Source organism: Ranitomeya imitator, chromosome 1, assembly GCF_032444005.1.
Source record: "Ranitomeya imitator isolate aRanImi1 chromosome 1, aRanImi1.pri, whole genome shotgun sequence".
NCBI classification, from domain to species: domain Eukaryota; kingdom Metazoa; phylum Chordata; class Amphibia; order Anura; family Dendrobatidae; genus Ranitomeya; species Ranitomeya imitator.
The window spans coordinates 937,741,334-937,754,139 of record NC_091282.1 but is presented as its reverse complement, the minus strand read 5'-3'; the positions used below and the strand labels follow the sequence as shown (position 1 = coordinate 937,754,139).

The 12,806-nt window shown below is 46.9% G+C and overlaps 1 protein-coding gene across 1 annotated transcript in view; it reads right to left on the bottom strand.

Moving 5' to 3' along the window:
- Positions 1–12,806, bottom strand: part of METAP1 (methionyl aminopeptidase 1) — an 88,442-nt gene that overhangs the window by 38,526 nt on the left and 37,110 nt on the right. The gene's annotated exons all lie outside the window — the stretch shown is intronic.

Here is a 12,806-nt window from a genome sequence, read left to right as displayed (position 1 = left end):
TGATTTGTAATTAATGTTTATTTGCAATGTGCTTTTGACTTACTCAATTATTTTTTTAATTATTGATTTTATTAAATTAATAGTTTAACATCTTATTGGAAATAATTTAAAGGAGACGCGACAGGACAACACTCGGTGGATGCCATATCTGTGTTAACAACTCCAAAAAACTTTCAGTTAACTTCTTGCAGGAGAAAGAAATTGTAGCTGTTGGACCTTTGTAGTACAGTTCCAGATATTTGTTGTGTGTTTGTTTTGATTGTTAAAATGTCTGCATTTGAGATCTCAACACGATCTTATTTTTTATAATCAAATTAATTTTTTAAATATTTTATTAGGTTGGTTCAAGGGGTACACGGGCCGCAGTAGACAGGTCAATGGAGGCCTAGTGGAAGGAGGGACCGCAGATGCGCCACTGTTTCACCCATACACAATTAGTAGGCCTAATGCAGCGTAGTTTCCAACAGCTACTAAACGAGAGCCGGAAGATCGAAGCTCAGGAAAGGCAACCTGGGGAACACCTTGGAGTGTAACACAACCTCTCTCTACACCACGGAAGGGCTGATTCTTAGGAAGGAAGGCTGTTGTAAATAAGCATTGCGCGTCCGAGGGTGATTATATTCTTATTCGGTATCTACTCACCCTCGGACGCGCCATGCTTCTTGATTTGTAATTAATGTTTATTTGCAATGTGCTTTTGACTTACTCAATTATTTTTTTAATTATTGATTTTATTAAATTAATAGTTTAACATCTTATTGGAAATAATTTAAAGGAGACGCGACAGGACAACACTCGGTGGATGCCATATCTGTGTTAACAACTCCAAAAAACTTTCAGTTAACTTCTTGCAGGAGAAAGAAATTGTAGCTGTTGGACCTTTGTAGTACAGTTCCAGATATTTGTTGTGTGTTTGTTTTGATTGTTAAAATGTCTGCATTTGAGATCTCAACACGATCTTATTTTTTATAATCAAATTAATTTTTTTTATATTTAATGATGTTGGTTCAAGGGGTACACGGGCAGCAATAGACAGGTCAGTGGAGGCCTAGTGGAAGGAGTGACGGCAGACAGGCATCAAAGGCCTAACATTGGGCTGGCTGTAGGCAAGTTAAAATTGGTTCCAGGGGAACACGGCCATCAGTGGCCTGGTCAGTGTAGTTGTAGTTGAAAGAACGGGACGCAGACAGGCTTCGAAGGCCTAACATAATAACATAGGGCTGGCTGTAGGCAAGTTAAAATTGGTTCCAAGGGAACACGGCCATCAGTGGCCTGGTCAGTGTAGTTGTAGTTGAAAGAACGGGACGCAGACAGGCTTCGAAGGCCTAACATAACAAAATTGGGCTGGCTGTAGGCACTTTTAAATTTGTTCCAGGGGTACATGGGCAGCAGTGTATGGTCAGTGGAAGTCTAGTGGAAGGAGTGACCGCAGACAGGCTTCCAAGGCCTAACATAACAAACTTGGGCTGGCTGTAGGCACTTTTAAATTGGTTCCAGGGGTACACGGGCAGCAGTGGTCTGGTCAGTGGAAGTCTAGTGGAAGGAGTGACCGCAGACAGGCTTCCAAGGCCTAACATAACAAACTTGGGCTGGCTGTAGGCACTTTTAAATTGGTTCCAGGGGTACACGGGCAGCAGTGGTCTGGTCTGTGGAAGTCTAGTGGAAGGAGTGACCGCAGACAGGCTTCGAAGGCCTAACATAACAAACTTGGGCTGGCTGTAGGCACTTTTAAATTGGTTCCAGGGGTACACGGGCAGCAGTGGTCTGGTCAGTGGAAGTCTAGTGGAAGGAGTGACCGCAGACAGGCTTCCAAGGCCTAACATAACAAACTTGGGCTGGCTGTAGGCACTTTTAAATTGGTTCCAGGGGTACACGGGCAGCAGTGGTCTGGTCAGTGGAAGTCAAGTGGAAGGAGTGACCGCAGACAGGCTTCCAAGGCCTAACATAACAAACTTGGGCTGGCTGTAGGCACTTTTAAATTGGTTCCAGGGGTACACGGGCAGCAGTGGTCTGGTCTGTGGAAGTCTAGTGGAAGGAGTGACCGCAGACAGGCTTCGAAGGCCTAACATAATAACATAGGGCTGGCTGTAGGCAAGTTAAAATTGGTTCCAAGGGAACACGGCCATCAGTGGCCTGGTCAGTGTAGTTGTAGTTGAAAGAACGGGACGCAGACAGGCTTCGAAGGCCTAACATAACAAACTTGGGCTGGCTGTAAGCACTTTTAAATTTGTTCCAGGGGTACATGGGCAGCAGTGTATGGTCAGTGGAAGTCTAGTGGAAGGAGTGACCGCAGACAGGCTTCCAAGGCCTAACATAACAAACTTGGGCTGGCTGTAGGCACTTTTAAATTGGTTCCAGGGGTACACGGGCAGCAGTGGTCTGGTCAGTGGAAGTCTAGTGGAAGGAGTGACCGCAGACAGGCTTCCAAGGCCTAACATAACAAACTTGGGCTGGCTGTAGGCACTTTTAAATTGGTTCCAGGGGTACACGGGCAGCAGTGGTCTGGTCAGTGGAAGTCTAGTGGAAGGAGTGACCGCAGACAGGCTTCCAAGGCCTAACATAACAAACTTGGGCTGGCTGTAGGCACTTTTAAATTGGTTCCAGGGGTACACGGGCAGCAGTGGTCTGGTCTGTGGAAGTCTAGTGGAAGGAGTGACCGCAGACAGGCTTCGAAGGCCTAACATAATAACATAGGGCTGGCTGTAGGCAAGTTAAAATTGGTTCCAAGGGAACACGGCCATCAGTGGCCTGGTCAGTGTAGTTGTAGTTGAAAGAACGGGACGCAGGCAGGCTTCGAAGGCCTAACATAACAAACTTGGGCTGGCTGTAGGCACTTTTAAATTGGTTCCAGGGGTACATGGGCAGCAGTGTATGGTCAGTGGAAGTCTAGTGGAAGGAGTGACCGCAGACAGGCTTCCAAGGCCTAACATAACAAACTTGGGCTGGCTGTAGGCACTTTTAAATTGGTTCCAGGGGTACACGGGCAGCAGTGGTCTGGTCAGTGGAAGTCTAGTGGAAGGAGTGACCGCAGACAGGCTTCCAAGGCCTAACATAACAAACTTGGGCTGGCTGTAGGCACTTTTAAATTGGTTCCAGGGGTACACGGGCAGCAGTGGTCTGGTCTGTGGAAGTCTAGTGGAAGGAGTGACCGCAGACAGGCTTCGAAGGCCTAACATAACAAACTTGGGCTGGCTGTAGGCACTTTTAAATTGGTTCCAGGGGTACACGGGCAGCAGTGGTCTGGTCAGTGGAAGTCTAGTGGAAGGAGTGACCGCAGACAGGCTTCCAAGGCCTAACATAACAAACTTGGGCTGGCTGTAGGCACTTTTAAATTGGTTCCAGGGGTACACGGGCAGCAGTGGTCTGGTCAGTGGAAGTCTAGTGGAAGGAGTGACCGCAGACAGGCTTCCAAGGCCTAACATAACAAACTTGGGCTGGCTGTAGGCACTTTTAAATTGGTTGCAGGGGTACACGGGCAGCAGTGGTCTGGTCAGTGGAAGTCTAGTGGAAGGAGTGACCGCAGACAGGCTTCGAAGGCCTAACATAACAAAATTGGGCTGGCTGTAGGCACTTTAAATTGGTTCCAGGGGTACATGGGCAGCAGTGTATGGTCAGTGGAAGTCTAGTGGAAGGAGTGACGGCAGACAGTCTTCGAAGGCCTAACATAACAAAATTGGGCTGACTGTAGGCACTTTTAAATTGGTTCCAGGGTAACACGGCCAGCAGTGGCCTGGTCAGTGTAGTAGTTGTAGAAAGAAGGGACCGCAGACAGGCTTCGAAGGCCTAACATAACAAAAATGTCAAAACAATGGTATTGTCAGTGCCAGGCATTGAAGGATGTCAGCGCCTAGACTACACATTGGTGAAGCTGTGAGAGATAATTTTGCTAGTGGTAGAGCACTGTTTGAGCTGGGGGGGAGAACTGTCTTGTGGCCGGCGGTACAGGCACAGGGCCCCTCATATTACAACGGTGTGTCTGACGTTGGGTGCGCACCACCACCGCCAGAGACACTTTATTGTACTATGAGGGACCCAGTGGCAGTGCCGTCGACCAAAAGCGGCCACACCCACCTCTTCAGACAAACAGCACTCTCAAGGGTCCAAGCGCAAAGTGGCGATAGCACGGCCCCGTGTGGGGAGTTTGGCCATTTCGTGAGGTGGAAACATGTCGTATGCTGGACAATCAGGTGAAGAAAATTACGAGATTGGAAAAGTCATTCAGAATAGTCCACAGGCAAGACCTTTTCATAGGAAAGCTAGGTGTCAGCCGGGCAGGGTGGGGCAAAAGATTTTGAAATCCAGTTGTGGTTCATTTTAATGAAGGTTAGATCATCTACATTTTGGGTAGCCAGACGAGTCCTTTTTTCTGTTAGTATTGAACCTGCAGCACTGAATACTCTTTCTGATAGGACACTAGCTGCCGGGCAAGCAAGCTCCTGCAATGCATATTCTGCCAATTCTGGCCAGGTGTCTAATTTGGATGCCCAGTAATCAAATGGGAATGACGGTTGAGGGAGAACGTCGATAAGGGATGAAAAATAGTTTGTAACCATACTGGACAAATGTTGTCTCCTGTCACTTTGAATTGATGCTGCAGTACCTGTCCTGTCTGCGGTCATAGAAAAATCACTCCACAACCTGGTCAGAAAACCCCTCTGGCCAACGCCACTTCTGATTTCTGCCCCTCTAACACCTCTGGTCTGCTGGCCCCTGGAGCTCGTGTGAGAACGATCACGGGCGCTGTGTGCAGGGAATGCCAGAAGCAAACGGTCAACAAGAGTTGATTGTTTTGTTGCTAATATTAGTTCCAAGTTCTCATGTGGCATAATATTTTGCAATTTGCCTTTATAGCGAGGATCAAGGAGGCAGGCCAACCAGTAATCGTCATCGTTCATCATTTTTGTAATGCGTGTGTCCCTTTTGAGGATACGCAAGGCATAATCCGCCATGTGGGCCAAAGTTCCCGTTGTCAAATCTGCGGTTGTGCTTGGTTGAGGGGCAGTTGCAGGCAAATCTACGTCACTTGTGTCCCTCAAAAAACCAGAACCCGGCCTTGCCACGCCACCAATTTCCCGTGCCCCCGGGAAAGCTTCCTCATTAAAAATATACTCATCCCCATCATCCTCCTCATCCTCCACCTCCTCTTCGCCCGGTACCTCGTCATGTACACTGCCCTGACCAGACAATCGCTGACTGTCATCAAGGCTTTCCTCTTCCTCTGGTGCAGACGCCTGATCCTTTATGTGCGTCAAACTTTGCATCAGCAGACGCATTAGGGGGATGCTCATGCTTATTATGGCGTTGTCTGCACTAACCAGCCGTGTGCATTCCTCAAAACACTGAAGGACTTGACAAATGTCTTGAATCTTCGACCACTGCACACCTGACAACTCCATGTCTGCCATCCTACTGCCTGCCCGTGTATGTGTATCCTCCCACAAAAACATAACAGCCCGCCTCTGTTCGCACAGTCTCTGAAGCATGTGCAGTGTTGAGTTCCACCTTGTTGCAACGTCTATGATTAGGCGATGCTGGGGAAGGTTCAAAGAACGCTGATAGGTCTGCATACGGCTGGAGTGTACAGGCGAACGGCGGATATGTGCGCAAAGTCCACGCACTTTGAGGAGCAGGTCGGATAACCCCGGATAACTTTTCAGGAAGCACTGCACCACCAGGTTTAAGGTGTGAGCCAGGCAAGGAATGTGTTTCAGTTGGGAAAGGGAGATGGCAGCCATGAAATTCCTTCCGTTATCACTCACTACCTTGCCTGCCTCAAGATCTACAGTGCCCAGCCACGACTGCGTTTCTTGCTGCAAGAACTCGGACAGAACTTCCGCGGTGTGTCTATTGTCGCCCAAACACTTCATAGCCAATACAGCCTGCTGACGTATGCCAGTAGCTGCCCCATAATGGGAGACCTGGTGTGCAACAGTGGCAGGTGCGGATGGAGTGTTTGTGCGACTGCGGTCTGTGGACGAGCTCTTGCTTCTGCAGGACGAGGAGGAGGAGGAGGAGGGGGTGCGAACGGCTACAGACAACTGTTTACTAGACCGTGGGCTAGGCAGAACTGTCCCAAACTTGCTGTCCCCTGTGGACCCTGAATCCACCACATTTACCCAGTGTGCCGTGATGGACACGTAACGTCCCTGGCCATGCCTACTGGTCCATGCATCTGTTGTCAGGTGCACCTTTGTGCTCACAGATTGCCTGAGTGCATGAACGATGCGCTCTTTAACATGCTGGTGGAGGGCTGGGATGGCTTTTCTGGAAAAAAAGTGTCGACTGGGTAGCTCGTAGCGTGGTACAGCGTAGTCCATCAGGTCTTTGAAAGCTTCGCTTTCAACTAACCGGTAGGGCATCATCTCTAACGAGATTAGTCTAGCTATGTGGGCGTTCAAACCCTGTGTACGCGGATGCGAGGCTAAGTATTTCCTTTTTCTAACCATAGTCTCATGTAGGGTGAGCTGGACTGGAGAGCTGGAGATCGTGGAACTAGCGGGGGTGCCGGTGGACATGGCAGACTGAGAGACGGTGGGAGATGGTATTGTTGCCGCCGGTGCCCTAGATGCAGTGTTTCCTACTACGAAACTGGTGATTCCCTGACCCTGACTGCTTTGGCCTGGCAAAGATACCTGCACAGATACAGCAGGTGGTGCGCTAAATGGTGGTCCTACACTGCCGGAAGGGATGTTGCGTTGATGACTAGCTTCATTGGCCGAGGGTGCAACAACCTTAAGGGACGTTTGGTAGTTAGTCCAAGCTTTCAAATGCATGGTGGTTAAATGTCTATGCATGCAACTAGTATTGAGACTTTTCAGATTCTGACCTCTGCTTAAGGAAGTAGAACATTTTTGACAGATGACTTTGCGCTGATCAATTGGATGTTGTTTAAAAAAATGCCAGACTGCACTCTTTCTAGCATCGGATACCTTTTCAGGCATTGCAGACTGAGCTTTAACCGGATGGCCACGCTGTCCTCCACCAGGTTTTGGCTTTGCCACGCGTTTTGGGCAAGATACGGGCCCGGCAGATGGAACCTGTGGCGATGTTGATGCCTGCTGCGGCCCCTCCTCCTCCTCTGCTTCAGAACTGCTGCCGCCTGCACCCTGTTCCCCCAATGGCTGCCAATCGGGGTCAAGAACTGGGTCATCTAATAACTCTTCTTGTACCTCCTGCGCAACTTCGTCTGTGTCACCGTGTCGTTCGGTGGTATAGCGTTCGTGATGGGGCAACATAGTCTCATCAGGGTCTGATTCTTGATCAGCACCCTGCGAGGGCAATGTTGTGGTCTGAGTCAAAGGACCAGCATAGTAGTCTGGCTGTGGCTGTGCGTCAGTGCACTCCATGTTAGATTCAATTTGTAATGGGCATGGACTGTTAACTGCTTCACTTTCTAAGCCAGGGACGGTATGTGTAAAGAGCTCCATGGAGTAACCCGTTGTGTCGCCTGCTGCATTCTTCTCTGTTGTTGTTTTTGCTGAAGAGGACAAGGAAGTGACTTGTCCCTGACCGTGAACATCCACTAACGACGCGCTGCTTTTACTTTTACCAGTTTCACGAGAGGAGGCAAAAGAGCTAGAGGCTGAGTCAGCAAGATAAGCCAAAACTTGCTCTTGCTGCTCCGGCTTTAAAAGCGGTTTTCCTAATCCCAGAAAAGGGAGCGTTCGAGGCCTTGTGTAGCCGGACGACGAACCTGGCTCCACAGCTCCAGACTTAGGTGCAATATTTTTTTCCCCACGACCACCTGATGCTCCACCACTACCACTACCCTCATTACCAGCTGACAATGAACGCCCCCGGCCACGACCTCTTCCACTAGACTTCCTCATTGTTTTAAAAACGTAACCAAACTAACGTTATTTGTTGCAGTCACACAACTTACACGGTGAGCTATAACTTCAGTATGATTTAGCTACCCCTTTACAGGTTGGTGAGACCACAGCGAAAATCAGGCCCAATGTTACACACTCTTTTTTTGGTGGCTGCAAATTAGAGAGATGCCCCACACGCAGGACTGTCACTGAAGCACAAATGTTAATATTAATGTCACACTATTATTTTTTTTTTATTTTTATTTTTTTCAGGAACACTTTAGAAACCCCCCCAAAAAAAAAAAATAGATTTTTGCAGGGAGAATTTAGAAAACAAATGTAACAAACTATATGCTTTCTATGGGCCACTGAGTGAGAGATGACGCACACAGGAATCAGGAGTGGCACACAAGCCCAGAGGCCAATATTTTTCTACCAATGATTGATGGAGTTATTTTCTCTGGTAGATTTTTGAACCCAAATCAAGGAAAAAAAATATAGGCTTTCTATGGACCACAATTGGAGAGAGAGAGAGAGAGAGAGAGAGAGAGAGAGAGAGAGAGAGAGATGGCACACCCAGGAGTCAAGACTGGCACACAAGCAGAAAGGCCAATATTAATCTCCCACTGTTTTTTTTGGTTGTTTTTTTTTTTTTTTTTTCAGGGAGACTTTAGAAAAAAAAATAATAAAAAAAATATGATTTTATCAGGAAGAATTTAGAAACCAAATAAAATAAAATTATTTTTTCAGGGAGAATTTATAAAACAAATAAAAACAAAAATAGGCGTTCTATGGCCCACTGACTGAGAGATGACGCACACAGGAGTCAGGAGTGGCACACAAGCCCAGAGGCCAATATTTTTCTACCAATGATTGATGTAGTTATTTTCTCTGGTAGATTTTGGAACCCAAATCAAGGAAAAAAAATATAGGCTTTCTATGGACCACAATTGGAGAGAGAGAGAGAGAGAGAGAGAGAGATGGCACACCCAGGAGTCAAGACTGGCACACAAGCAGAAAGGCCAATATTAATCTCCCACTGTTTTTTTTGGTTGTTTTTTTTTTTTTTTTTTCAGGGAGACTTTAGAAAAAAAAACAATAAAAAAAATATGATTTTATCAGGAAGAATTTAGAAACCAAATAAAATAAAATGATTTTTTCAGGGAGAATTTAGAAAACAAATAAAACCAAAAATAGGCGTTCTATGGCCCACTGACTGAGAGATGACGCACCCAGGAGTCAAGACTGGCACACAAGCAGAAAGGCCAATATTAATCTCCCACTGTTTTTTTTTTTTTTTTTCAGGGAGACTTTAGAAAAAAAAATAATAAAAAAAATATGATTTTATCAGGAAGAATTTAGAAACCAAATAAAATAAAATGATTTTTTCAGGGAGAATTTAGAAAACAAATAAAACCAAAAATAGGCGTTCTATGGCCCACTGACAGAGAGAGAGAGAGATGGAACGCTTAGTACTGGCACACAAGCCCAAAGGGCAATATTAATCTCCCTTTTTTTTTCCAGGGAGAATTTCTAAAACCCAAAAAAAAAAAAAAATAGGCTTTCTATGGCCCACTATTTGTGAGAGAGATGGGACGCTCAGGACTGGCACAGATGGCACGCTCAGGACTGGCACAGAAGCCCAGAGGCCAATATTAATCTCCCTTTTTTTCTGGGAGAATTTATAAAACCAAAAAAATATTTAAATAGGCTTTCTATGGCCCACTATTTGTGAGAGAGATGGCACGCTCAGGACTGGCACAGATGGCACGCTCACAACTGGCACACAAGCCCAGAGGCCAATATTAATCTCCCTTTTTTCAGGGAAAATTTATAAAACCCAAAAAAAAATAAAATAGGCTTTCTATGGCCCACTATTTGTGAGAGAGATGGCACACTCAGGACTGGCACACAAGCCCAAAGGCCAATATTAATCTCCCACTGTATTTTTATCAGGGAGAATTTATACACCCCACAAAAAAAAATACAGAAAAATGAAAAGGCTTTCTATGGCCCACTATGTGAGAGAGATGGCACACACAGGGATGGCACTCTAGCAGAAATGCCAAATTGCCAATCTTAATCTCCCACCAAAAAAAAAAAAAAAAAAAAAAAAAACAGGGAATGTCCTACAATTACTATCTCCCTGCCTGCAGTAATCTCAGCCAGGTATGGCAGGCAGCTACTATCTCCCTGCCTGCAGTAATCTCAGCCAGGTATGGCAGGCAGCAATAAGGAGTGGACTGATGCACAAATGAAATAAAAAGTGTGGACAAACAAAAAAGATAGCTGTGCAGAAAGGAAGGAACAAGAGGATTTGTGCTTTGAAAAAAGCAGTTGGTTTGCACAGCGGCGTACACACAGCAATGCAGCTATCAGGGAGCCTTCTAGGGCAGCCCAATGAGCTACAGCGCTGAGGGGAAAAAAAAAAAAAAAAAAACTTCCACTGTCCCTGCACACCGAGGGTGGTGTTGGACAGTGCAAATCGCTGCAGCACAAGCGGTTTTGTGGTTAATGGACCCTGCCTAACGCTATCCCTGCTTCTGACAAAGCGGCAGCAACCTCTCCCTAAGCTCAGATCAGCAGCAGTAAGATGGCGGTCGGCGGGAACGCCTCTTTATAGCCCCTGTGACGTCGCAGACACAAGCCAATCACTGCAATGCCCTTCTCTAAGATGGTGGGGACCAGGACCTATGTCATCACGCTGCCCACACTCTGCGTTTACCTTCATTGGCTGAGAAATGGCGCTTTTCGCGTCATTGAAACGCGACTTTGGCGCGAAAGTCGCGTACCGCATGGCCGACCCCGCACAGGGGTCGGATCGGGTTTCATGAAACCCCGACTTAGCCAAAAGTCGGCGACTTTTGAAAATGTTCGACCCGTTTCGCTCAACCCTACTCGTAGCGTCTCCATTTTTCATGATCTGGGGTCGGTTGAGGGCTTATTTTTTGCGTGGCGAGATGACGTTTTTAATGATAGCATTTTGGTGCAGATACGTTTTTTTGATCATCCGTTATTGCATTTTAATGCAATGTCGCGGCGACCAAAAAAAACGTCATTCTGGCGTTTCGAATTTTTTCTCGCTACGCTGTTTAGTGATCAGGTTAATGCTTTTTTTTAATTGATAGATCGGGCAATTCTGAGCGCGGCGATACCAAATGTGTAGATTTGATTTTTTTTTTATTGATTTATTTTGATTGGGGCGAAAGGGGGGTGATTTTTTTTTTTTTTTTTTTACTTTTGCCATGCTTTAATAGCCTTCATGGGAGGCACGATCGCCTCTGCTACATAGCAGCGATCTGATGTTCGCTGCTATGTAGCAGAATTGCAGGTGTGCTGTGACGCCGACCACAGGGTGGCGCTCACAGCTACCGGCGATCAGTAACCATAGAGGTCTCAAGGACCTCTATGGTTACAATGGAGAAGCATCGCCGACCTCCGATCATGTGACGGGGGTCGGCGATGTCGTCATTTCCAGCCGCCCGGCCGGATGCGGTAGTTAAATGCCGCTGTCTGCGTTTGACAGCGGCATTTAACTAGTTAATAGGCGCGGGCAGATCGCGATTCTGCTCGCGCCTATTACGGGCACGTCAGCTGTTCAAAACAGCTGACATATCCTGGCTTTGATGCGGGCTCACCGCCGGAGCCCTGCATCAAAGTGGGGCTTCTGACCTCGGACGTACTATCCCGTCCGAGGTCAGAAAGGGGTTAAAAATCAGTGCAGCAGAGAAAGCAAGAGAATTATCAAAACACACATCTAGCATGTAGACAACCCATTAGAGCTCATGCTAAACAGTACATATGGTGTAAAAGTGGTCTCAGCAGTAATGCTGGGAATTAAAGACAATACCTTGAGACATGGTTTAGGGCCAGAGCTGGGTGGAGCACAGAAGGGGGTGCATAGGCACCTCAACGAGTTTCACCACACTGGGCTTCGTCAGGAGGCATGGCAAAAGCTCAAAGATGGGCAACATTTAAATGGTTGGAATGCATTACACAGGGAACGGGAGCGCTCTGCGACAACCACCCGTGCCATCACCAGGCAGAACAGCGCATGTGCATGGCTCGTCTGTCCCAAGTTAGAGTGATCGGGAATTTGTGCAAATTGGCGCTCTCCCAGTCATGATGTCTGCCCCCCCTTTTCTATTGCTTTTTCTTTAACCCCTCAAATAAGGTTCACACATTACTTGCCGTTTTACATCCTCAGATGAGGATTTGAAGAAACTCCGTTTGGATTATATAATTACTTTAGGGGTTATTATTGTAATCGCCGATCCTCCCAAGACCTCCTTCTCTCCTCCACAATTATTCCCTCGTCACCCAACCGCCTCAAGACTTCTCCAGAATATCCCCCCCATCCTCTGGAATTCTTTGCCCCAACACGTCCGACTATCAACCACATTCAGATCCTTCAGACGGAACCTGAAAACCCACCTCTTCAGGAAAGCCTACAGCCTGCACTGACCCCGCTGCCTCCTCACCACTACCGGAGCTACCGCCTCACCAACACCGGAGCTCCTACAACCCCCAACCTACTGTCTCCATCCCCACCATCCTGTAGAATGCAAGCCCGCAAGGGCAGGGTCCTTGCCCCTCTATATCAGTCTGTAATTGTTAGTTTGCTTACTGTAAGTCATATCTGTAATTTGTATGTGATCCCTTCTCATGTACAGCACCATGGAGAATCCATGGTGCTATATAAATAAAAATAATAATAATCCCCTTTATTTTGTCTGGAGAAGTTTCTATAGGTCAATATGAGGAGGACGCTGCCCAGAAGATAACTCTGCCTCCAGAGCTTATTTTACATGAAGGCGACGTTACCAGTGTGAGACAAGTAACCAACACCGAACAGGAAAAATTAACTTTGTCTTCTTGCAAACACATTTTTTGCTTCTCTCTTAGCTTTGCTGTATTGCAACAATATTGCAGCCTTATCTGCCTGTGAGATGGAAGGAACCTGCAGCTGTGTCAGGTATAATCACACACAGCTCT